At 55.3% G+C, this 22,028-nt stretch overlaps 1 protein-coding gene across 1 annotated transcript in view; it reads right to left on the bottom strand.

Moving 5' to 3' along the window:
* The window catches only part of GABBR2 (gamma-aminobutyric acid type B receptor subunit 2), a 371,032-nt gene that overhangs the window by 223,498 nt on the left and 125,506 nt on the right, over positions 1–22,028 (bottom strand). The window lies entirely within an intron of this gene.

Consider the following 22,028-nt stretch of genomic DNA (forward strand, 5'->3'; position numbering starts at 1 on the left):
TGGTCGGTACAATGCCTGTGAACTCTGGGCTCCTCTGCACTCTCTCTCGGGGGGCAGGCCCCCCTCGTCGCTAACATCCTCAAGAGCAGAACTTGTCTGAAGGCAGATGGAGTGCTGAATGGGTGAAGCACCAAGGACCCACAGCAACCAGCCAGTTGGCCAACCACAGTGTGAGCCGTCCACAGGAGGGTCTTCGTGAACCCGGGTCTGGCCTGGCGCTCAATGCTTTCAGACAGATTAGCTGGGGCGGGAGCTACCTCCCATGCTCAGCAGAAGAAACTGTGCTGACATTATGTGTGACATAAACAGTGCCGGGTCAGCAAGGCAGAGGTGCCCTTGGTCCTCTGCCTGCCTATCTCATTCTCTGTCTCCAACCCAGCTCTGAGCCGTTGGCCCAGGAGAGGTGGGACGATGGGCTAGGGCTTTCTCCTTCCACTGAAGTCTGATAGGCAACTTATTCCAAGACTTCCAGAATCTCTCCAACATAGCAAGTTCCCTGTGTGGCATGGTTGGTTCTGGAAGATTCCATGGGATCCATTGGGAAGAGTCACCAGCAACTTTCTCCAGGTGGGAAGCTCTAGTCTGACATAAAATGTTTTGGGAGTGGTGGACATGTAAGAGGCTGGTTAGAACGCTCAAGTCTCATTGCACTTCCCTTCCTGGATTCAGTTCCTGATTCCAGCTTCCTGCTCATGTGGACCTTGGGGGCAAGAGCGATGGTCCAAGTAGTTGGTTTCCCACCACCCACATGGGAGGGAGACCTGGATTGAGTTCCTGGCTTTGGCTTTGGGGAGTGAACCAATGGATGGGAGCGCTCCCTCTCTTTCTCTTTCAACTAATTGAAAAAGAAATGTCCTATGAGAGTCCAGGCTTTAACAGTGTGCCCACGAATGCAGCAGGACGTGGAGACGGCAGGCAGGTCCAAGGCCACCCGAGGAGCAGGAAAGCCTAGACCTCACTCCGTCTCTAAGTCCATGAGAACAGCAAGAGCCAATCATGTCCCCTCTGGAAGGCGTCTGTTTTCCTCTCTAAAATGATGCACGGGACCCCAGATTTCCAGGGTCTTTGCCATCACAAAACTTCACTGTTCTCTCCAACAACTGAAGAAAATGCTGAAGGGGTTTGTTAGCTTGGTGTGGGCGCCTGTTTTATTTGATCTGATTTATCCAGATAATTGCCCGCGTGCCTCACTTCTCTTTGCAGATATAAACCCAGATGACAAATGTAAATACATCTCCCAGCTTCGGGAGCTTTATTAAATTTCCGAGCCACTGATGAATTCCTGCCCACATGCAATTCATTCTTTCCCTAGTTTGGGGGCAGCTGCATTTAGCTTTGCTGCGGGAAGACCCGTTTTCCAGGTGGAAGGTTCCCACAGGAGCGGGGGTGGCCGGGGTTGCTAAGTCCTGGGGCAGGAGCTCGGGCTGCTCGCGAGGGGCCGGGAAGGGGATTTAGGGGAGGGGGCTGAGGCTTGCTCTTTTCTCTGCTGGGCTCGATCTTTTCCACGGGTCTGCCCAGTGCTTCTGGTCATTAAACGAGGGAGGTATTTCTCATCAAGGGTTCCTTTCAGCCGAGATGAATGAACGCAACTTTCTCAGGAAGCTTCTGACAAAACAGTGTTTGTGGCCGGTGCCAGGCTGTGTACAAAGGCGCAGAGCCGTGGGCGTCGGGAACTCGGGTCCACTTCAGGGCTGTGCCAGGTCACCGCTGCGCCCAGGCCCTGGCCACAGGCTGTTTGGACACAAGGCGCCTCCGCAGAGAGGCCCGTGAGATGAATGTGAAGCTGCGTGGGCGCGAAGCCTTTCCTATTAGCCAGGGCAAACGAACCAATGCCCAGCGCTCCGGAATGTTCTGGAAGCCCCCACCCCAACCAAAGGCCCTGGGAGGCGCGGGGCCTGGATCTGCCATGAGTGTGCGATCTCTTCAGCAGGGGAGAGCGCCTGGGTGGGCCCACGTCGGGGACAGTCCCTTGTCCTTACTGGCGATGAGCGTCAACTTTTAGTCACTCTGAGGCACCCAGCAGCAGCACCACATGCGTCTGGAGAACTTGCAGCAATCTGAGAGGGAGGGGGGAGGCACTGATGGCCTTTGTGTCCTTCTGGGGAAACTGAGGCTGGGGTGCCACAGTGACTTGCCTGGGGCCCTGCAGCTCCTAAGAGGCAAAGCTTATCAGATAAGCAAGCATTGCCTGAAGGACTTAGCCTAGGAGGCCCAGGCTATTAGGATGTGCATTTCCCAGATGAGGCTCAGAGAGGTTAAGACACAGGCATGGGGTCACACAGCAAGCAACTGGCAGAGCAAGGAAGCTGCCTCGCAAGTTCCTGCTCCCTCCCCTCACTGCCGGGATTCTTGCCTGTTTCGTGACACTTGCCAAACCACAGTGACTTGTTTTGTTTAATTTTGATCCAGGCAACAGCCCAGGATATGGATAGAGTGGACTTTCTTATTCCCATTTTGTAGCTGAGAGGGCTGAGCACAGAGAAGGGAGATGACTTGGTTAAGGTCGCACATTAGCGGGTGGGGAGGCGAGGGCTGGGGAGGCCGTTCTCAGCACCCATCTCTCTCCAACACAGGAGGCCCCCAGCCAGGGCGGCACCCAAGTGCGAGACTGGAAAGCAACTGGGCCAGTCTGGAAGGAGGCAGAAGAGAACAACAGGATGTGCTTAAAAGAGACCAGGAGAAGCACCTGGCTCCTGCCATCGGATCAGTGCAGTGCGCCGGCCGCAGCGCGCCGGCCGCGGCGGCCATTGGAGGGTGAACCAACGGCAAAGGAAGACCTTTCTCTCTGTCTCTCTCTCTCACTGTCCACTCTGTCAAAAAAAAAAAAAAAAAAAAAAGAGAGAGAGAGAGAGAAACAGTGCGTCTGCGCCAGCGCTCCTCACACGCTGCTTCCCGAGCCGGTCCACTTCAATGACACCGAACAGCAAGCAGGTGCAGACCTGATGTCCTATCGAAGAGTCGAGTCTTCGCATGCTTCCCTCAGGAGGTAGAAATTATGTATGTGAGTGCACGAACTATGGGTGTGCAGTTTAAAGAATAACAAAGCCGACGGGCAACTGCCGGCCACCAGCTTCAGGAACGGCCTTCCTGGATCCAGAGGGGCAGCCGGGGCAGCTGTGGACTTTATTGCTGTGTCAGGGGAGGCCGCTGGCCTGCACGGCATCTTCTGACGCCTCATTCCCTCCTTCACTCCCCTGTTCAGCACTGACACTTTCATTTTAGGTGAAGGAGATCAGAAAGCAGAAACTACAGGAGTGCTCCCGAAAGGTGGTGGAAATGGAATTAACAGGAACGTTTATGTTGGTGCAAAAAAAAAAAAAAAAAAAAAAAAAAAAAGTCACATTCACGCCAATGGCAGGAGTCTTTGAAATAAGGACAATCATGAGAAGACTATGCGTGGGGTTCAAAGCGTTTCACCCCAACATTAACTTACATTCAGTTCCATCTTCCTAGAACTTGCTGAAGTACTTCCTTGAATTCTTTAAAGGCAGAAATGGGTATAAGGGGCTAGCATTGTGGCACCATGGGTTTCGCCGTGACCCCAGCATCCCATATCAGAGCGCTGGTTTGAGTCCCAACCAGTTCCCTGGTAACGTGCCAAGGAGGCAGCAGATCATGGCCGAGCATTGGGCCCCTGCTACCCACATGGGACACCCGGATGGAGTTCCCGGCTCCTGGCTTTGGCCAGGCCTGGCCCTGACTGTTGTGGGCATTTGGGGGAGTGAACCAGAGAGTGGAAGATCTCTCTCTGTCTCTCTCTCTTTCTGTCTCTGTCTCTTCCTCCCTGTCACTCTGCCTTTCAAATAATTAATTTTATTTACAAAATAAAAGACGTGGGAGTGAAATAGAGTGCCAGCAAACCCAAGTCAGCGCTGGGAGCAGGGCGGCAGCCAAGTAAGAATCCTGGCTCTGTGCGTGGGTGGGCCGGGTGCGAGGGGTGCCTCCCCCGCCCACTCTGCAGTGGGGACGGTGATGCGTGGCCTATGATCGGCAGTTACTAGAGTGCCACAGGCGCAGCCGGTGGCATTCGCCATGACGGAAGGGGCCGGCCGGCTGCAGCGTGTCCCCAGTGGAAGGCAGGGGGAGATGGGTGTGCCTGTTTTACACGCGAGAGGCCTCCGCGAAGGCCAGTGTTTTCTCAGGGGGCTGCGTGGCTGCTGCCGGGCATGGACATGACCACGCCGGCCTTGGTAAATCCGAGTGACTTTAAAATGGCTTGTTAATTAAAAAAATCATACCGATTACACTGCTTGCCTAATTGCGTACAATGAGAATGTATGTCTTTTATTTTCTCTTCAACGTCTGGTAGCACGTTCCATTTCCCTCCCCGCTGTGCAGGTGACAAATGCAGGAAATTAACAAAGCACACCATCGGCGGCCTTGGCGTCCCCAGCTCCTTGGCACTTTGCTTTCACCTGGGGTCTGTGTGTGTGCGTGCATGTATGTATGTGTACGTGTGTGCATATGTGTGTGTGCACATGTGTGTGCCAGTGTGTACACGTGTGTGTGTGCGTGTGTGTGCGCGTAAAGCGGCCTTTTATGAACACAGCTGTGGAGCCAATTGCCTTTTAATTACCACGCTGCAGAACTCCTGCCTCCTCCATCAGTTTGGCATGTCTAATTAATTGATGGGTTGAATCACATCGATGGAGGAAAGGGACACTGGGCCCCAGCTCTTCCATTCTGGTGGGGGACAGGACACAGCACCTGCAGCTACTGGGAGTGCACCTCCTCCTGTCTCTGCAGGGCCAGCTCCTCCTCATCCACCCAGGCCTGCTCATGACACCTCCTCCAGGAAGCCTTCCCTGCTCTCCCTCAGTGCTCCCACTGCCATTCCTTCCCCTGGCTATGAGACATTGAGAATGGTTTTGTGGCCGGGCCCATCCCACTGTGTGGCCTGGGAGCTCTTTGAGTGCTGTCTTCCAGGCTTCTCTGCTGCCGTGGGGAGAGAGAGGCCAGGAGGGCACAGGAGGCCTTTGTCCTGCAGACAAGGCCTCGCCGTGGTTCTCACAAGGACGAGAGCCAAGGAGGAAGGCAGGCCTGGCGTCTTTGGTGGAGACACTGGGCTCTCGCTGGGCCCACTGAGGCAAAGCTCGGAGCAGCAGACTCAGGCCTGGAACCTTCCACTGGACAGGCCCACTTCCCAAGGCCCACTGGGGAGTGGATGCTCACGGGGGAGCCTGGCCCGGATCCCAGGGACACCAGGGCTCTCTCAGACTCAGCTTACCCCTGGGAGCCAGCCCCTTCCACAAGCAAGAAAGGGCCGCAGGCTGGAGCCCCGGCCACTCTGCTCAGGTTTGCTTCGTGGCTGGCTTGAGGACATGCGTTGAATACAAAAGGTAGAGAATGCAAAGATGCTGTCCAAGAAAGTGAAGTTTTCTGGGATGGCTCCGGGCAGGGGCTGGGGCTGGAGGCCCCCAGGGAGGGGCCGCCCAGAGGCAGAGGCAGGAGGCAGGAGCGCAGCCCCCCTGGGAGGCTGTGGAATGCAAAGCCCCGGCTCCTCTGTGTGTTAGCTGTTGGCCACCAGCAATCTGTTAGCCCTTATCTGGAAAATGGGGAAATGACTCCTCACTCCCCAGCAGGCTCCCCTAGCTTCCCCAGGAGAGCTCCCCCCCCCCCCCCCCCCCCCCCCCCCCCGCCGCTGCATACACACAGCCAGGCTAGGCCAGAGCCGCCTCCCCACCTCCACCAACGTATCATAGTCTACTGTGATTCTCACGTTCTGCTGCAAAAAGACTGCAAGATACAAAGCACTTAATATGCACTGAATCAAGGAACGGATGGACAGACGCAGAGGGGGCAAAGCTTCCCGTGCAGGGTCCCAGGATGAAAGTCAGGACAAATGCAAAACCGCTTCAGGGAGCCGATACGGATTGATATGGAGAAGAAGTGTTTACCAATAAGGGATCAAGAATGATTCCAAACCTTATGGAGTACTGCGTTCCCTGTCACTGGAGGCAGTCAAGAAGATCCCCGGGGATCTTCTTCTAGGACTGTAGAGAGGGTTCCCAATCCGGCGGGAGCTCCATGAAGTGTTTTACGAGCGCTGCTGGGGTGCACCTAATGATTTTAAGTGAGCCCCGGATTAACAGTTTCTGCTTTAATAGGTGCGTTTTCCCTTTATTTGCTTTCACACTATCTTCCTAGTAAATGATGCTGATTTTCTGTTCATGGTATTTAATTAAAATCATAAGTCAACTTAAAGGAAAATCCTACAGAAGTTAACAACACAAGTGGCACATGGATTGGCAAAATCAAGAAAGTGCTAAGCAAATGACGAAAGCTGGGAAGCTTTGGATTGTGTGTTCATCAAAGAGTTTTTGCAAGAATAAAATGGCTGTTGGAAATCAGAATCTCCTACCCAAGTCTCCATCACCTCCGATTCGATGCCATCACCGTGTGGATCGAGGCCACGTAGAATGTGCTAGGATTTTACCTGGGTGCTGGGGAATGTAAACCATCAGAGGTACCAAGAAGAAAGGGTTGACCTCTCAAATCACAGAAATTGATTATGTAAGGGGGAAAAAAGAGAGAGGAAAAACTGAAATGGACTAAGTAATAGGGTTGGCAGATTTAGCAATATTTGGGACATTCCTGCACTAAAAAAAATCTTTATTTATTTGAAATTCAAATTTCAGTGGGTGTCCCACTTCCTACCAGGTGATCCTAGGTAAGCATCTCAGACAGGTGCTGTCAACAGGCAGGAGCCTTTGCAACATCACCGGGGAGCTGCCAAGGCTGCCAAGAGGAGCAGGATAGAGAAGTGAAGAGTGAGTGTGTGGTAATCCATTAGTCATGTCTGCACTTAGCACCGTAGGAGAAAATAACGGCACAGGTGCCATTCATGTGCCTTTCTGGGAGTGTCCAACTCCTTATTTTATAACCAGAGCACCAGAAAAGAGAAAGAACTTGCCTAGGCTCGCACCCCAAGTTCATGGCTGGGCTGGACCAACCCCACTTGCCTGTCCATGCAGTCTGCTCAGAATCCAAATGGCATGTTTCCAATGTGACAATTATGTAAATGCAGATTATCCTCCACACACACAGCCCACCCACATCCTCAGCCTGAATGCTCCAGGACAGTCGGACCCTCCACCCAAACCCCTTATCATGCTGCATTTGAACGTCCGAGAATAACACAAAAGATGGCAACAAGAGCCCCAGACACCAAGGGAGCCCTGGCGCAGGAGGTGCCACAGCCTGGCCACAGTGCTGTGGATGCAGCGTCTCGGACAGACTCCGGCAGATCATGTTTGCACTGGGCTCCTGGTACAGGCTAAGAGCAGGAGCACTTCCTTATGAAGCAGGTATTTCACTTAACTGCTTATGGCCCTGGATGGGACTGAACTGAACTGAACTGTTGTTTTGTTTTGTTTTTTGATGGAGTTAGACAGTGAGAGAGAGAGACAGAGAGAAAGGTCTTCCTTCCATTGGTTCAACCCCCAAATGGCTGCCAAGGCCGGCGCACCATGCCGATCCGAAGCCATGAGCCAGGTGCTTCCTCCTGATCTCCCATGCGGGGTCAGGGCCCAAACACTTGGGCCATCCTCCACTGCTCTCCCGGGCCACAGCAGAGAGCTGGCCTGGAAGAGGAGCAACCAGGACAGAATCCCGTGCCCTAACCGGGACAAGAACCCGGTGTGCCGGCGCCACAGGCGGAGGATTAGCCTAGTGAGCCGCGGCGCCGGCCTGAACTGGGTTTTTTTAATCCTAATCTTCCTGTTCTTCCCCTCCTCTTTCTGGGCTCAGCTTCTCTGTTGTTAAAATCAACTAGGTAGCTTTTACCTCAGGCCTAAAATTTTATGGTTGTGTAATTCCATGATTAATGTACAAAGAGAAATCCTTCTTTCTTTAGGAGAGAAGACAGAAGGTGCCAGACCATAGACAACAATGCCGGAAGGTTAAAGCCAGCCTCTTTCACAAAGAGTTATTTATTCTAATTGCTGTATGTCCCCTTTTAGATATTAGCCTGTTACTTTCTGCTCTTCTTGATCAAGTTCATTCGTTAGATTTCTTATTTAACAAAGATTATTTTCTAGGAAAATCATCCGTGCATTTTTTTCCCTTTCATCCAGAAATCCCACTTCTTGGCATTTACCCCCTATTTTACCCTGGTGCAAATACAACAAGTGGAGAGATGATTCCGACAGATTTGAAACCATCCCAATGCCATCAGGAGGGACCAACTGCCAGCGACGGTACCGCCACACAAGCAAGCGTCGGGCTTCCGTGGAAGGAGCGAGGAAGGTCCTTCCACAGTGAGGAAACGGAAGGTGCCTCCTAAGAATGCAGTTTGATATCCTCACCACGTGGTTACGAAAACATAATGATTCAGTATTATCTAATACAAAGTCCACATTCAAATTCCTTCAATTCTGCACGTAAAATTTAGGGTCCAATCAACACTGATGCCTTGTGTTTGGTTAGTGTTTTCTTGTCCTTGCCCTTGTCCATCTAGAATATTCCCTGCCCTTTTTTGTGGTTGGTCTTGCTGATCCTCATGACCTGGACTCTTACAAAGAATTCAGGCCAGGTGGTGGGCAGGCTGCCCCTGCTTGTCTGCCATCGCCTCGTAGCTGAAACACTTTTATGTAGAATCTTAATCATTCTATTTTCAATCTCAGTCCATGGAAGAACCTAGGAATAACGAACCCCAGAAGCAACAGCGTTACTCAGCCCCTGGATGACTTCTCAATTCCGATTCCCACCAGGAGGAATCAGAGCTCCTTGGAGCAAGGCTGGGTGTGGGCACAGGCCGGGGGAAATATGGTCAGGAGCTCTAGCCAGCAGGGAGAGGGACAGAGGGACAGGAGGCCGGGTGCACAGAGGAGGCGCAGCTCATGTCCAGAAGGAGGCAACGCCCACTGCAGACCCAGGGGTCAGCCCCTGAAGCCAGAACCAGCGGGGGAAAGGCAGCAGGGAGCTGGGTCCAGGCCCCGTCCCACAGAGAAATTCACAGCGGCACAGGGGAGCGGGAGAGGTACCCTTACAGTCAACCCGGCAGACGCCTCCGCTGCCAGGATCAGATCGGGGTCAGCATCCCCAACAGGCGTGCACAATGACATCACGGGCTGCTGGCCCCCAGGCTCCAGAGAGCGCACAAGACAGTGAGTGCCGCGTGCCGCCAGACTGCTCCACCTGAGCGTGATCACAAAGAAACACACACAGAATGTGGGACACTTCCTAAAACACGGCCTGGGGCTGTCGGAAAAAAGGTCAATGCCCTAAAACCCAATACATAAATAAATAAGAGTAGGGGTTGTTCTAGAAGAACAGAGACTAAGCACCCAACAGCAAACACACACCTGCTCCTTAATGGGATCCCAGATGCCCTCCTTCCTCCAAATATATGGCAATAAGGGCATTTTGGGGAAAATTGGGGAAAAATTGAAATATGGACCATATGGTAAGTAATATTATATCAGTTATATTTTTATGTGTGATAATTATTTTATGGCTATGGAAGAGAATATAAATGTTCTTAGGAGAGTCATACTAAGTGACATAGTAGGGATAAAGTGTCACTATATCTGCAAACTACTCTCAAGTGTTTCAGCACAAAATAAACGACCGTGTGTGCTCATGCATGTGTGTGTATGTGATGTGCACGTGTGCATGTGGGCAAAGGGAGAGAAGAGGGAAACTAACACAGCCAAATGTAAACAACTGCGAAATGAATCTCGGGAAAAGTAGATGATGTTCCCTTTCTTTTAACTTTTTATGCAGGCTTGAAATTTTTCAAAATAAAAAATCAGAGGAAAACTTTAGGAAAAGGTGGAAAAACAAATACAGCAGCAAAAACAGTTAAAAAATGTCTACAGTGGACCCAAATATAGTACACTGACTGTACCTCTAAAAGTCCATGAACTCATGATGCTACTTACACAGAAGAGAGAGGTTGAGAGAGTCTCCAGTCACAAAAATTCCTGGAGGTTCTCCCAGGTTCCAGAGCATGTGCTGGGCTCTGGCGCCAACCACACACAAAGCAGAGGAGCCCAGTGGGGGCAAGGCTGACGCTGAACGAGGCCCTGTCCCCAGGACGATGCTGTAGGGCAGGGAGAGGTTATGGAGGAGTCTGTTGGAGGCACACTGAAGAAGAACTTCCCAAGGAAACAGGACTTCCTCTGAGAACTTGGCTGGGGCGGGGGGAAGAGGGCTTTGTGTTAGCAGAGGCTGGGGCATTGCTCCATGTACCCATTACTCCAGGAAGGGACCTGGCATTTCAGAAGACACCCAGGATGGCCAGGGAGCTTTTCCTGGATACCATGAAGCCAACACGGTGTCTTAAAAGTGGCCCAGATGGAGACCAGCATTGCGGTGCAGAGGGTAAGCTGCTACCTGCAATGCCAGCATCCCCTATCAGAGCACTGGTGTAAGTCCTGGCTGCTCTGCTTCTCATACAGCTCCCTGCTAATGCACCTGGGAAGGCAGCAGCAGAAGACTCAAGTAATTGGGGCCCTGCCACCCATGTATGAGACGCAGATGGAGTTCCATGCTCCAGTATTCAGCTTGGCCCAGTCCCGGCCTTTGCAGGCATTTGGGGAGTGAACCAGTGGATGAAAGACCTCTCTCCCCCTCCCTTGTAGTTATCTGACCAAGGATTGTTTTTCTCAAGTAGAGTGCTTCCCACTGTACAAGGCTCAAACTCTGCATCATGGAACCATAAATAATTCAGTCTTCTTAGTAAGCTGACAAAGCAAAAGCCTTCTGTATAACTCCAAGTAAATGTAGGCTGGGCTCTATTTAAAAAAAAAACAAATATCAACTCATTCATTATAAAACCACCCAGAGTAGAACTGCAAGTACTATAGGCTTGAAATGCTTAGCATAGCTATTGATTTTCCCCAACCAATCATCAGTCCATCTACTTTCCGAGTTTGAAGGAGCCATTTATCTTTTATACCCAGCAAGTTGCTGGATGAGTAGTAAGTTTGCAGGTGTGGGGGCAGGTGCGTGCACAGGCTCACGTCACGAAGGAGTCACAAGAAGAACACGGCCAGTGTCCTGTGTCAGGAGGCAGGCGCCCGGGGGCTCTCTGCACTCAGACTGCGAGTTCCCTGCCAATGTGGTGAGGAGGAACTGCTGCGACACAGGATCTGGGGCCCCTGGGCCCCCAGGGTCTCCTGGGAGACTTCACCCCCTAGGCTCAGCTCACAGCAGGAAGCAGACCGAGCCTCCGGTTTCTTTGTACCTTATTTTCTTCATTCTGGGAGGCCGGCCTAACCAGGACAATGCCTGCTCTTCCTTCCCCTCTGGGTCGCTGTGAGGGTTAAAGAAGCTTGCAGGACAGGCAGTGCAGCCCAAGGGTTGCGAGGAGGGACTCAGGGGCCACATAGCACTGGCAGTTCCTTGGCAAGACACTGGGTGTGCACCCCAGCCCATCTGACCCGGGGTAAGAGGTGCACCTGGCGCGGTGGCCTGCCGTGCCCTCCTCTGTGGCCTGGGAAGGACAACAGTGTCCACTTCCTAGTGTGGGCGTGTAGAGTCAATGTGTTCGTCTGTGCACAGTGTTGGAACTGTGCCAGGCCCATGGCTTCTCGGCCTTTTGGCTAAGATCAAGTGTAGGGACATAGACCAGTGGTGTCACAAATTGGTTTGGGTACAGGCCATGCAGGGGTGTCCATTCACGACTTCAGAGCATCTACTCAGTGCCAGCTCCCTGGAAAGGCTCTCTGGGGGCAGCCAAGGCTCAGATAGGTAAGGACGGTCCACTGTGTGGTGGTTGACACCGGAACCCCGTCAGAGACTAAATTATCGGAGGAGGGGCACAATGAAGGAAGTGAAGAAAATGCCAAAGAAAGGGTGGGCACCTTCTGGGGAGCAGGGGGTGGTCAGGACGGCTTCCTGGAGGAGGAGGTAACACTTGAACTAAATATCAGAAAACACAGAGCCTCACCCAGGTGAGGTGGGAGCAGGCATCCAGCCATGGCATTGGCATGGGCAAAGGCCTGGGAGCTGCACAGAGCCGACTTGACCCATAAGCACACAGAGGAAGAGCTAGAGGGCTGGCTGCACAAGCTGCCTCACCTCTCTGGGCCTCCCTTCCCATACAAGAGGCATCTTTCACGTGGAGGGCACTGGCGGAGACCACAGGACATCAAGGTCGAGGGCTCGGCATAGGCGCCAGGCTGTGACTTCTGTGCTACGTGGAGTTACATGCTCCGTGGCCTTGGCCGCTGCCCACCTGCTTGCTTCTTCTCACAGCATCCAGGAACGGAGGGGAACCAGGTCGTCCAAGCCAGAGAAAGCACACGCAGGGGCCCGAGAGGGAAGATGCCAGGTTTAAGGCAGGCACAGATGGCTCTGAGCCACAGGGAATAATGACCTGACATTATCAACCGGCCCGGCGCGCCTCCTTGGCAGCAGGAGGCCCAGGGAGAGCAAGGCAGGCTCTCAGAGCACTTCTCTCATCCCAGAGAGCGGAGTTCAGGCCCCAGGTGGGGAAGGGTGCCGCCTGGGTGCCTCTGTGTGGACCCCCAGGAGGGAGAAGGAGAGCAACATATACAGGAGGGGACTCACCGGGTGTCATCTTGAGTCATCCTCATACCCCCCCCCTCCAGTCCACAGATGCCACTGCCAAGTCACAGTGGGGAACCCGAGCCCATGTGACCCAAGCCAACAGGTGCACCTGGTGTGGCAGCCTGCCTGGGCCGCTGCCTCCCCCTCCACATGGATGAACACACACCACCCCATCAAATGGCACCTAGGACCGGGGGTCAGTGCCGAGCCCCACCACGGAGGCCGAGCTTTTGTCCCGGGAGCACTGCCCGGCAGCTCACCAAGCCCCTTCCCGGGCTCGGCCTCACCAGAGCCTCCTGGGAGTCCTGGGAAGACAGCATAGCAGTTGCTAAAGTAGCTACTGCGGCTCCAGCAGGGCGGGCGGTGTGTGTGAAGCCACTGAGCTGGGAAAAGGCAGGGCCAGGATGGGAAGCCGAGTCACCTCCCAGGATGCACAGTGTCCTGCCCATTGCTCCTTATTTGGGGCCACAGGTCCCTTCTGCATATTCTGAGCCAGGACGGGTGTGGGGAGGGGTCTCACTGGCTGCAAAGATGCTGGGTCAGCGGTCAGGACACGCTCCACACCACTGTCAGACAAGGGTCTCCGTGGCCTGTGCTGCTGGCCTCGGGCGGTGGCCTGAGCCAGGAAGACACCAGCTTACCTGCCCATTCGCCCTGCTGTTATGAAAGCGGTCTTGAGTCTGAACCTACAGCTGTTCCCTTAGCCAACTCTTGACTCTGAATCTCCCTTAGGTAACAGCCCCTGCTCAGCTGGCACACTCGGTCTCCCAGGAGAGACCGCAGGTAAGCCGGGGTGAGGGCACCTTAGAATCGCCAGGGCAAGCAAATCTCGGGTGGACCCTGGGAGGCTGCTGCTGCTGCTACAGGGCTGGGGACCACGTGGCTCAGGGGCTCTCTAGACCAGCGTCTCCCACGCTCCCTTGAACATAAAAACTTTCGAGGGCACTTGTTAAATATCAGTTCCCTCGGCTCCTTCCCTGGGGATGCTGATCAAGTGTGCTGGGAATCTGCTCATTAGCGAACTTGACAACTTCTGCCACACCGCCCACCTGATGAGTCCCTCATCAGACACTCCAGGGGTGCACTGTCCAGTCACACCCCCTCACGTGGCATCTGAATCCCCTGTCAGCACCCCCACCTCAAGAGCCAGTCAGTGCACCTGAGCACGGCTCCCCACCTAGGCAGTGCTCAGAGCTGTCCGGGTCGTCATGCCCACAGCAGAGGACAGGAGCTGCTGAGGGTGGCCAACCCGCCCCGATCGGCTGCTTCCATCCACCGTGGCCACTTCTCCTTAGAGGCTGGTCACCTTGCAGGCATAGTGTTCTAGGAGGGACACTGGGTTCCTGGCAGCAGCAGACCGGGAGCCGCCGTACTCTGGTTCAACCTGCTTTTCTACTGTATAAACTCATCCAGAGAAGGCTGCGGGTGCCCCCTCCCAGCAGCTGGGGCTCCTGCGCCTCTGCTACCGGTTCTGCTTTCATGTCACTGTTCTGAATCACCTTCACAGCCTGTGAGAGTTCATCTCACACACATAGCTTTAAATCAAGAGACACATGGACACCTATAAATCTTCTAGGCGCTCCCCAGCCAGGGCCTGGCTGGAGCCTCAGATGGCGAGCATCAGTGGTGATCATATCATCTCTCGATCTGCAGGGCTGCCAGCGGGCACAAGGCCACCAGTGGCTCTACCTTCCCCGCCCTGCCTGACACTCCAGAAGAAAGGCAGGTCTGAGGAGCTCCATTACTCAGATGAGCTCACTGAGGCTCTGAGGGCGCTGCTGATTTGCCCAAATCTGCTCTGTCAATGACAGGCATGGGAGGGACAGGCACCCTCTGGTGGCCTCTGCCCTGGCTCTCTGCCACGTCTCTGTCCCTGGGGTTGTCAGGTGTTGAGTGGTGGATTTGCCAGGGCATGGGAGAGCCTGGAGTGTCACCAGGTCCCTGTCCTGCATGGAGCCCAGGAGGGTGTAGGCACTGCAAGATGGCCCGGTCCTGGGGGTGCTGCCATCCAGCGGGGGACAAGTGTGACAGTCGGGAATGGAAACTTAGCTATGAGAGGGTGTGGTACCCCCTGTGGCAGGGGCCCAGCGGAGCCAGGAAGTCCCAGGACAACTAACCGGGGAGAAACCACGGAAGCAGAAGGAACCTACCTGAGACCAGCTCTTTCAGGCTGGGCTTGGTTTTCAAGGGGAAGGGGACGGGGACAGAGGGACCCCTTGGGGGAAGGCTGAGGCCTGGGGGAGCACAGGACAGCTGAGCAGCCTCAAGAAATTCTGCATGGCTGGAGCTGAAGATTTGGAGCTAAGGCGAGGGTGGGGGCCGTGGACAGATGCCAGCCGGCGCCTCCTCCCTGCACCCGGGGCTTCCCATGCTCCCTGCTCCACCGCTTTGGCCATCAGGTGTGGCTTGCCCGCTGCCCCACTGCCCTGGGTCCCACGGACTCTGTTGCCATGGCCACCCCCGACACTTCCTCCAGCCAACTCCCAGACTCCTTTGTCAAGAAAAGCCTTCCGAGGGCTCCTACTTCCTCCCACCAATTGTGCCCGAATGAAAAGCCTGGAACCTTTCTTCACCCTAGGCGGGCTGCTCTGCTCCCTTTTTCATGCACCTGCCACCCGATGGCAAGGCCAGCAAGTCCCCAGGTCCTTGGGGTGTCTCCCACCCTTGGTGTGGCCCACAGCGCATGCCCTTCATCTCACTTCTCCTCCTGCGCCCTTTCCTTATTTGTAATGAATCCAGAAGGTGGAAGCAGCTCATAGATTATTAATGCACTAAATGGCCTCCCTGGAGAATCCATGCCAAGATCCAGCTCCTGCCTGCCCTGAATCACTGGCCTCCATTCTCTTTCTTAGAGAGCAGCGGCAGCAGCAGCAAAGTTTCTAGCCAGGCCTAATCACACTGACACGCCTAAGTGTTTCCCGTGGGGTGTCGGAGTGTGGCACGGGCGTGGCAGCCACGTGGGACTCCGGCCTGCTGAGCTGGGGCTCCCGGGAGCAGAGAGGTAGATGCTGTGTGTACTTGGAGCATCTCACCCAAGAGTCCCCATCCCCCCAATCCCTTAATGCGAGGGTCTGTAGTCACTCTTGTTCATGCTGGTGGTGGCAGCTGGGACAGATTTTGAACCTCTGATGGCCACCATCAGAGGTCTGCGCTGGCAAAGTGGTCCCAGCCCTCAAGAGAGCAGCTACCATTGCCGTTTATCAAGTGCGTTCGTTCACTGGCTTTATTGATTCTCACAGCCTCTATGTAACACAGAGGCAGGCTGGCTTTTCTTACTCTGCATACAGGATAGGGGAGGCTAAGAGACACAGAACAAGACTCTCATGTTGCAAAGCACCACAGGGTGAGCCATGGAGCCAGCATTGCTGTGACAGCAAGAACACAGACAAGGGCCTACCCCAGCCTGGGCCTCAGTTTTCCAGCCTGTACAATGGAGTCACTGGAGCCCTTGACTGCTAAGATCAAAGGCATTCTATGAAATGACCTGACATTCTACAGCCCATGAGCAGTAAGAAGCTGTCGATTTCTTGGGGAATCTACAGCTTAATAAAATAATCAGGTGAGAAAATCAAGCCGGATGACCAAATTTCTGTTCAAAGGAGAAAAAATGCCATCGACTAACAGTTTCGCATGATGCAGGAGCTGGGTAAATAGCAAAGGGTCCAGGGTGGGGGTTTTCACTGATTTGTTTTTTAAATGTCAGAAGCAAGCACAATTCAGGATCATCAGGTGTGGAGTCCTGGAGGCGCTGGGATGTGAGTGTCAGCGCACCTGCCAACAGGGAGCCAATGCCCTCCTGGCCCCTGCTCCGCCCCCAGAGCTCCTCCCTGGACACGGCCTCACGGCACAAACTGGAACGCCCCAGCAAGGTGCAGGCTGGGCTGAGGCGCTGGCACCAGGGCCGGGGGCAATGCACCTACAGTTTAATAACCTGTCATGGGTACCTTCTGAAGGTGAGGCTCTGCGGGAAGCTCAAAGGATTCCTTAGAAACCAAACAAATGGTGAGCCCAAAGAGAAGTGGGTTGAGGCTGGGCCCAAGGCCCTCTGGGTGGTCTTCTGCATGTCTGCAACAAGGGGCTGGTCAGCTCGGGTCTGGCAGGCTCGGTGATCTGCCCTCTGCTCCTCGGGCACGAGTCCACGGCCGGCCAGCAGGCGGGCACCTGCCTTGCCTGCAGCTAATGCTCCCTGAGCGCTCAGCACAGCTCTGCCTGCACGCCAGACCAGGATGCAGGTGCCTGAGTCAAGTGACTGCCTGCAGGTAAAGGAGCGGGTGATATGGGCGGTGGGGGACTTCCCGGAGGAAGGGACACGCAAGCTGCACCATGACAATGAACATGGTCCCTCCAGGTGGAGACCATGGAGGCAGGGGAACAGCCTGCATGGAAGCCAGCAGTGCGAAGGGACAGGGAGCGAGCTGTGGAAATGGCCAGGTGTGGGAGCAGCCCCTGCCACACCATGGATCTGGGCTTCATCCCGGCAACCCTGCGAGATGCAGCCCACAGCAAACCCCTCCCACGGTCTCTGTGTCCTCCTTCCCATGCGTCCTGAGGACCGGCTGCAGCTGTTAAGGAGCCCTGGTGCCTGGGGGGTGAACAGGTCTTGGAGGCCGCCTGGCCCTGCACTCTTCAGGAACTCAGTGTGTCTCAGTCACCCGAGCTGCTGGAGCTGAGCTGGTGGTGGGACAGTGGTCAGTGAGGGGGTCCTACCGTCTTCAAAGGGGTTGATGGGACCCCTGATCCACACCTGTGCAGAAGGAGCCCTGGAATTTACCATGTTCCCGCAAGTACATTCCAAGTCCCCTCCCCGGGCGATGCCTACTCTACAGATTCCATCTGCCCAGGGTGGCCTGGATGCCGTGTGAACCCAGTGAACCCTGGGCAATGGGGAAGCCTGGGGAAACCTGCTCCCCTCCCCCCGCAGCCCTGGCTCCTGTTTCTCCCGCCAGCATCATGGAGCCACAGCCGGCTGCATTCTCCGGTCTGCGCGTGCTCCCTCCCCCTGCCCTGAGTGAGGGATCTGGGTGATCTCTCCCTGATCTGAGCCCTGCACCCCAGGTAGGTTCTGCCCTGGCCACCCCCCCCCCCAACACACACCTGCCCATCACACTGGCAGACTCTAGTGCAGGACTTGTGACTCCTCTGCGCAGGAACAAGGGCTCCCAGTGGCTAAGCGAGCGCTGGCACGACAAAAACAATATTAGCCTCTCTACACAGCAAGCACAAATGAAGACGCCCGGCACCAGGCACGAGTTAAATTTAAGCCATTTCAGCACCTCGGAGAATTCTCACCCCATGGCGTGTGAATCCCTATTTTTGTGGCACAGAAAACAGCCACAACTGATTCCGCATTCCCAGCCCACGCTTCGGGCAAGCACTGCTCCCGCAAAGGGCAGCGGGAGCTCCTTTTGAATTTGACAAATACACGTGTTCTCCCATTTGGGAGACTCTGCCCAGGTGTGCAGAAGTGAAGGGATTCCTCAAATCCGGGGACTGCAGACCCACTGGCACCCCTCCGCCGTCCCTGGAGCAAGTGCGTTCTCCCTGGAGCGGGGGCGGGGCAGCCGAGGCGGTCCTGGGAGTCGGGCTCCTGAGAGTGGGTGGGAGGCCGGCGCAGGCACCCAGACGGCTCCCCATCAGGATGCAGATCTTTGTCTGCACCAGGCTGGGAGATGTCCCAGCTGTTCTGGACTTCTGCCTCCAGGGGGCCCTCACTCTGGGACAGCGGGAGCCCCCACTGGCCCCAGTTCCTCATAACAAATGCTCGGGCATTGGTGGGCTCCCAAGGAGCCCGACTGAAACACAAGAGTGGCTCTGCAGGTGGAGGCCCAGAGTCCCCACCACCACACCCTCCCCCGCCCCATGGTCAAGTCCATGCGTGTGGCCAGAGGCTCTGTTGCAGAGGGTTCCAGGTCCCTCGTGGGTCCTCCACACCCACTCGGTGTGGACCTACTGCAAGCCAAGGCCTGCGCTGGGCACTGGGGAGCAGGGAGTGACCAAAATGGGGGGTCCTGCTCCCTAGAAGCTCCCAGCCTAGCATAGTAAACCAGGACACAGAATGAATCCCACTGCCCAGCAAGGAGTCTATCTAAGAACAGGAGGCTGGACAGGGTGGGGCGGGGACTGTGGAAGAGTGCTCCTCACCGGCCCATCACCATCAGTCTCCTAAGGAGCCCTTGTAGATACTTTCCCTAGCCCCGCCCCCTCGCAACACTGTAACACCCTTGCAACACTGTAACACCACAGACCTGGAATCTGCAAGTGGAATACACCAGTACCTATGCTTTACACCAGGTTCTGTTTCTGTTTTTCTTTCTGCATAACAATCAGTTTCCACCCCTGGGGAGAGGCTCAGTGCAGAGGAGGAAGGAACAGTTGAGTTCCCTTTCCAGTGCAGGGTGGGAGGCAAGCAGGAAGGGTCTCAGGGCAGGCATGGTGGAGGAAGAGGTGCCCACCAAGGGTTTTGAAGGATGAGCAGGAGCTCAGCCCAACAGGGAAGGGGCTTGGTCTTAATTCCCACCGGCTGGGCAACTTGTATCCAGCTTAGTCACTATGGTAACCAGCCTCCAAGATGGCCCCAGCGACCCCTGCCTACTTCCCTGCCTTGTGGAGCCCTGGGATAGACCACCGCAGAAGTCATGGGATGTAAGGCCTAGGGCCCGAGAGACTTGGCCACCTCTGCCTTGGTCTCCAGGAGACTTAACCATGAGGACACACCCACAGGGAGACCACATGGGGGTGAGCCGCCTGGGCAGCCGCCTGGAGTGAGCCACTTTGGAAGCAGGTGCCCCAGCCCCAGCCGAGCCTCCGAGTCTTGCCGCTTGGCCCCCCACACCGCGGGGCACACCACGGAGCAGCCACCCTATAGCCCTGACTTCCTGACCCACCGGAGACACGGGTGACACTGCCGTCTTAGGCCACTCCTTTTGGGAGTGACTTAACACTCACGTGTAGGTAAGGAATACCACCCCCTTCCCAGAGCCCAGGTCCCCGCCTCAGCTTCTCTCGGCTGCAGGCCCGTCTTGGGGTCAGCTCGCTGGGGCTTGCCGAGCCCGGAGGTTCCAATGTTGCGCTTGTTCCCGCAGCTTCTCAGGGATTCTGGGGGCAGACAGTTCAGGAAGCTCCCTGGATTCCTCCCCTGGGAAGGGATTTCCCAAGGAGTGTGCCTGAGCCACATGTCTGCCTGCAGGTCCCTCTGTCCCTGGTCATCCAGCAGATACCTGATAATGTCTGTGAAGCGTAAGGAAGAGGGGAAAGCCAAGGTGACTCAGGCTGAGGCCGTGTCCCCCAGGAGCTCACAGCCCAGGTGGAGGGACAAGCCTTTGGAAACAGGTCACCTATCTGCCAAACTCAGAGTCAGGCAGAGGCATGTGGGGACGCAGGCTGCACAAATGCCCTGCTAGAAATTAGCAGGGGGAGGGGACAAAAAGAAATTCCCTACTTTAATATCCCTCTAGTAGCAGTCAGGAAAGGCCTCTTGGAGGAGGTGACATTTAAGGTGGGTCTAAAGAATGGGTGGCACTCAATACTCAAGGTATAGGGAGAATGGGATGTGTCTAGTGGTGGAAACAGTGTAAGGCAGACATACAAGCAACACCAGGGAGCTAACTAACCAGTATTCAACTTGGGTAGCGGGGAGGAGATAGGGCAGGGCTACAGCGGCCACGGGAAGTCAGAGCTGGTGTCAGCACAGCTCTCAGCACTTCTCAATCATTTAATCCATACAACCACCCCCAGAAGCCAGCCCCGATGCCACCCTGGTTGCACAGATGAGGCTCAGGGAGACAGCTCCTGGGTCCGATGAGCAGCGAGCATGCCCCTCCCCCCGGGATCCAGGAAAGAAAGCTCCAGCCCAGAGGGCGTCAGTGCCTCGCCCAAGCTCTCACAGCAGCCTAGGGCGCCTCTCAGCACAGCACGGCATGCTGGCCCGCCCTGCACCGTGAGGTCTGCCCAGAGCACACGGAGCTGTTTTGCCGGTCTCCTGTCCCACCGCACCTGCCCATACTGAGTGGCCTCCTCTGGCCACGGAGAGTGACTCAGCACTCCCCACGCCCACAGCCCTCCCACCTGGGCTTTCGCATGCCGACTTTGCTCTGCCAGGAGCACTCTCCCCACCTCCCAGTGCCCGGCACCCTCTGTGCCTCTAGCAACACTCTGCAGCACCTGCTCTGAGAAGCCTTCCCCTATCCAGAACCAAGAGGGTGGTCCTCCAGGGACCCCACCCTGCTCTCATCACACCCCTGCCCTGGCTGGTGCCCATCACCCTTGAGGCTGTGAGCTTGGCCTCTGCCCCCAGAGCCCTGGACACAGATCCCCCTGTGTGGCCTGGCTCCTGCCTGCTGGCCCACCACGGGCCAGCCCCACTGCCCTGCCTGCCGTTCCACAGACGTGCCAGCTTCTTTGCCAGGCCTGCTTGCATTTGCTACTCCATCCACCAACATGGAATGCTCTTCATTCAGTGGCCACCCGTCAAGTCTCAGTCTGAATGCCACCTCCTCCAAGAAGTCCTTCCTACTTGCCCAGACACTCACTATGCATCTCATCACCCTGTTTATTTCTCTTATAGCTGAGTTTTCTTACTGGTCTTATTGCAAGGACCAGACTGCCTGATTTTATATCTCGGCCCCATTGCTTATCAGCTGTGGGTCCCTGGGCAAGTTACTTAGGCTCTCTGTGCCTCATTTTCCTTATCTATAAAATGGGGATGATGCAGCACCTATAGCATAGAGCAGGTATACGGGTTAGTTAATGCATGTAAGTGCTCAGAACAGTGTTCGGCACATAGTAGGTCCTTCCTACATTTGCAACTATTAGCTCTTAGTATTATTACTTAATTATTTGCTTTTCCCCCTGTTTTCCTCCTAGAATGGAAGTGCTGAAATCATGGGGATCACATCTATCCTGTTCAGCACTATACTCTCAGGGCCCAAAAAATTCCCGACACACAGTAGGTTGCCCATAACTTAGGTTAGATGGATGGACGGATGCCTCAATGTCAGGATAGAAGGATTAATGGATGGATGGATGATGGACAGATGGAAGGAAGGAAGGGAGGGAAGGAGGGAGGGAGGGAGGTAGATTGGGTGGATGGATGGATGGAAGGGAGGGAGGGAGGGTGGGTGAATGAGTGGGTCCAAGAAGTAAACCTAGGCATGGCCACCAATCTCTCCAGTGGTCAGATGTGTCTCCACCTTTCTCCCTCCCTCCCCTTCCAATACTGGCTAACGCCGGCGAGGGTCACCTAGGAGAGACTGCACACTCACTGTGGGAGCAATCAGTGGTGCATGGAAGCAGCCAGCGTCTGCCAGTGTCAACAAGGAATCAGTGGCCAGGAGCCCAGGAAGGCTCAGCCCAGGAGAAAGGCAGGCTGGGTAGACAAGAGGGAATTCCAGCAGCGGGCGGAGGCTGGCAGGGAGTGGAAGAGGGGAACAGTGGGCTCCTGTCGGGGGATGCAGGCAGCCTGCAGGTGCTCTGCCACGCAGAGAGAGGCAGGAACAGGTGCTCCCGCCGCA

Source organism: Oryctolagus cuniculus, chromosome 1 (assembly GCF_964237555.1).
Source record: "Oryctolagus cuniculus chromosome 1, mOryCun1.1, whole genome shotgun sequence".
Lineage (NCBI taxonomy): Eukaryota > Metazoa > Chordata > Mammalia > Lagomorpha > Leporidae > Oryctolagus > Oryctolagus cuniculus.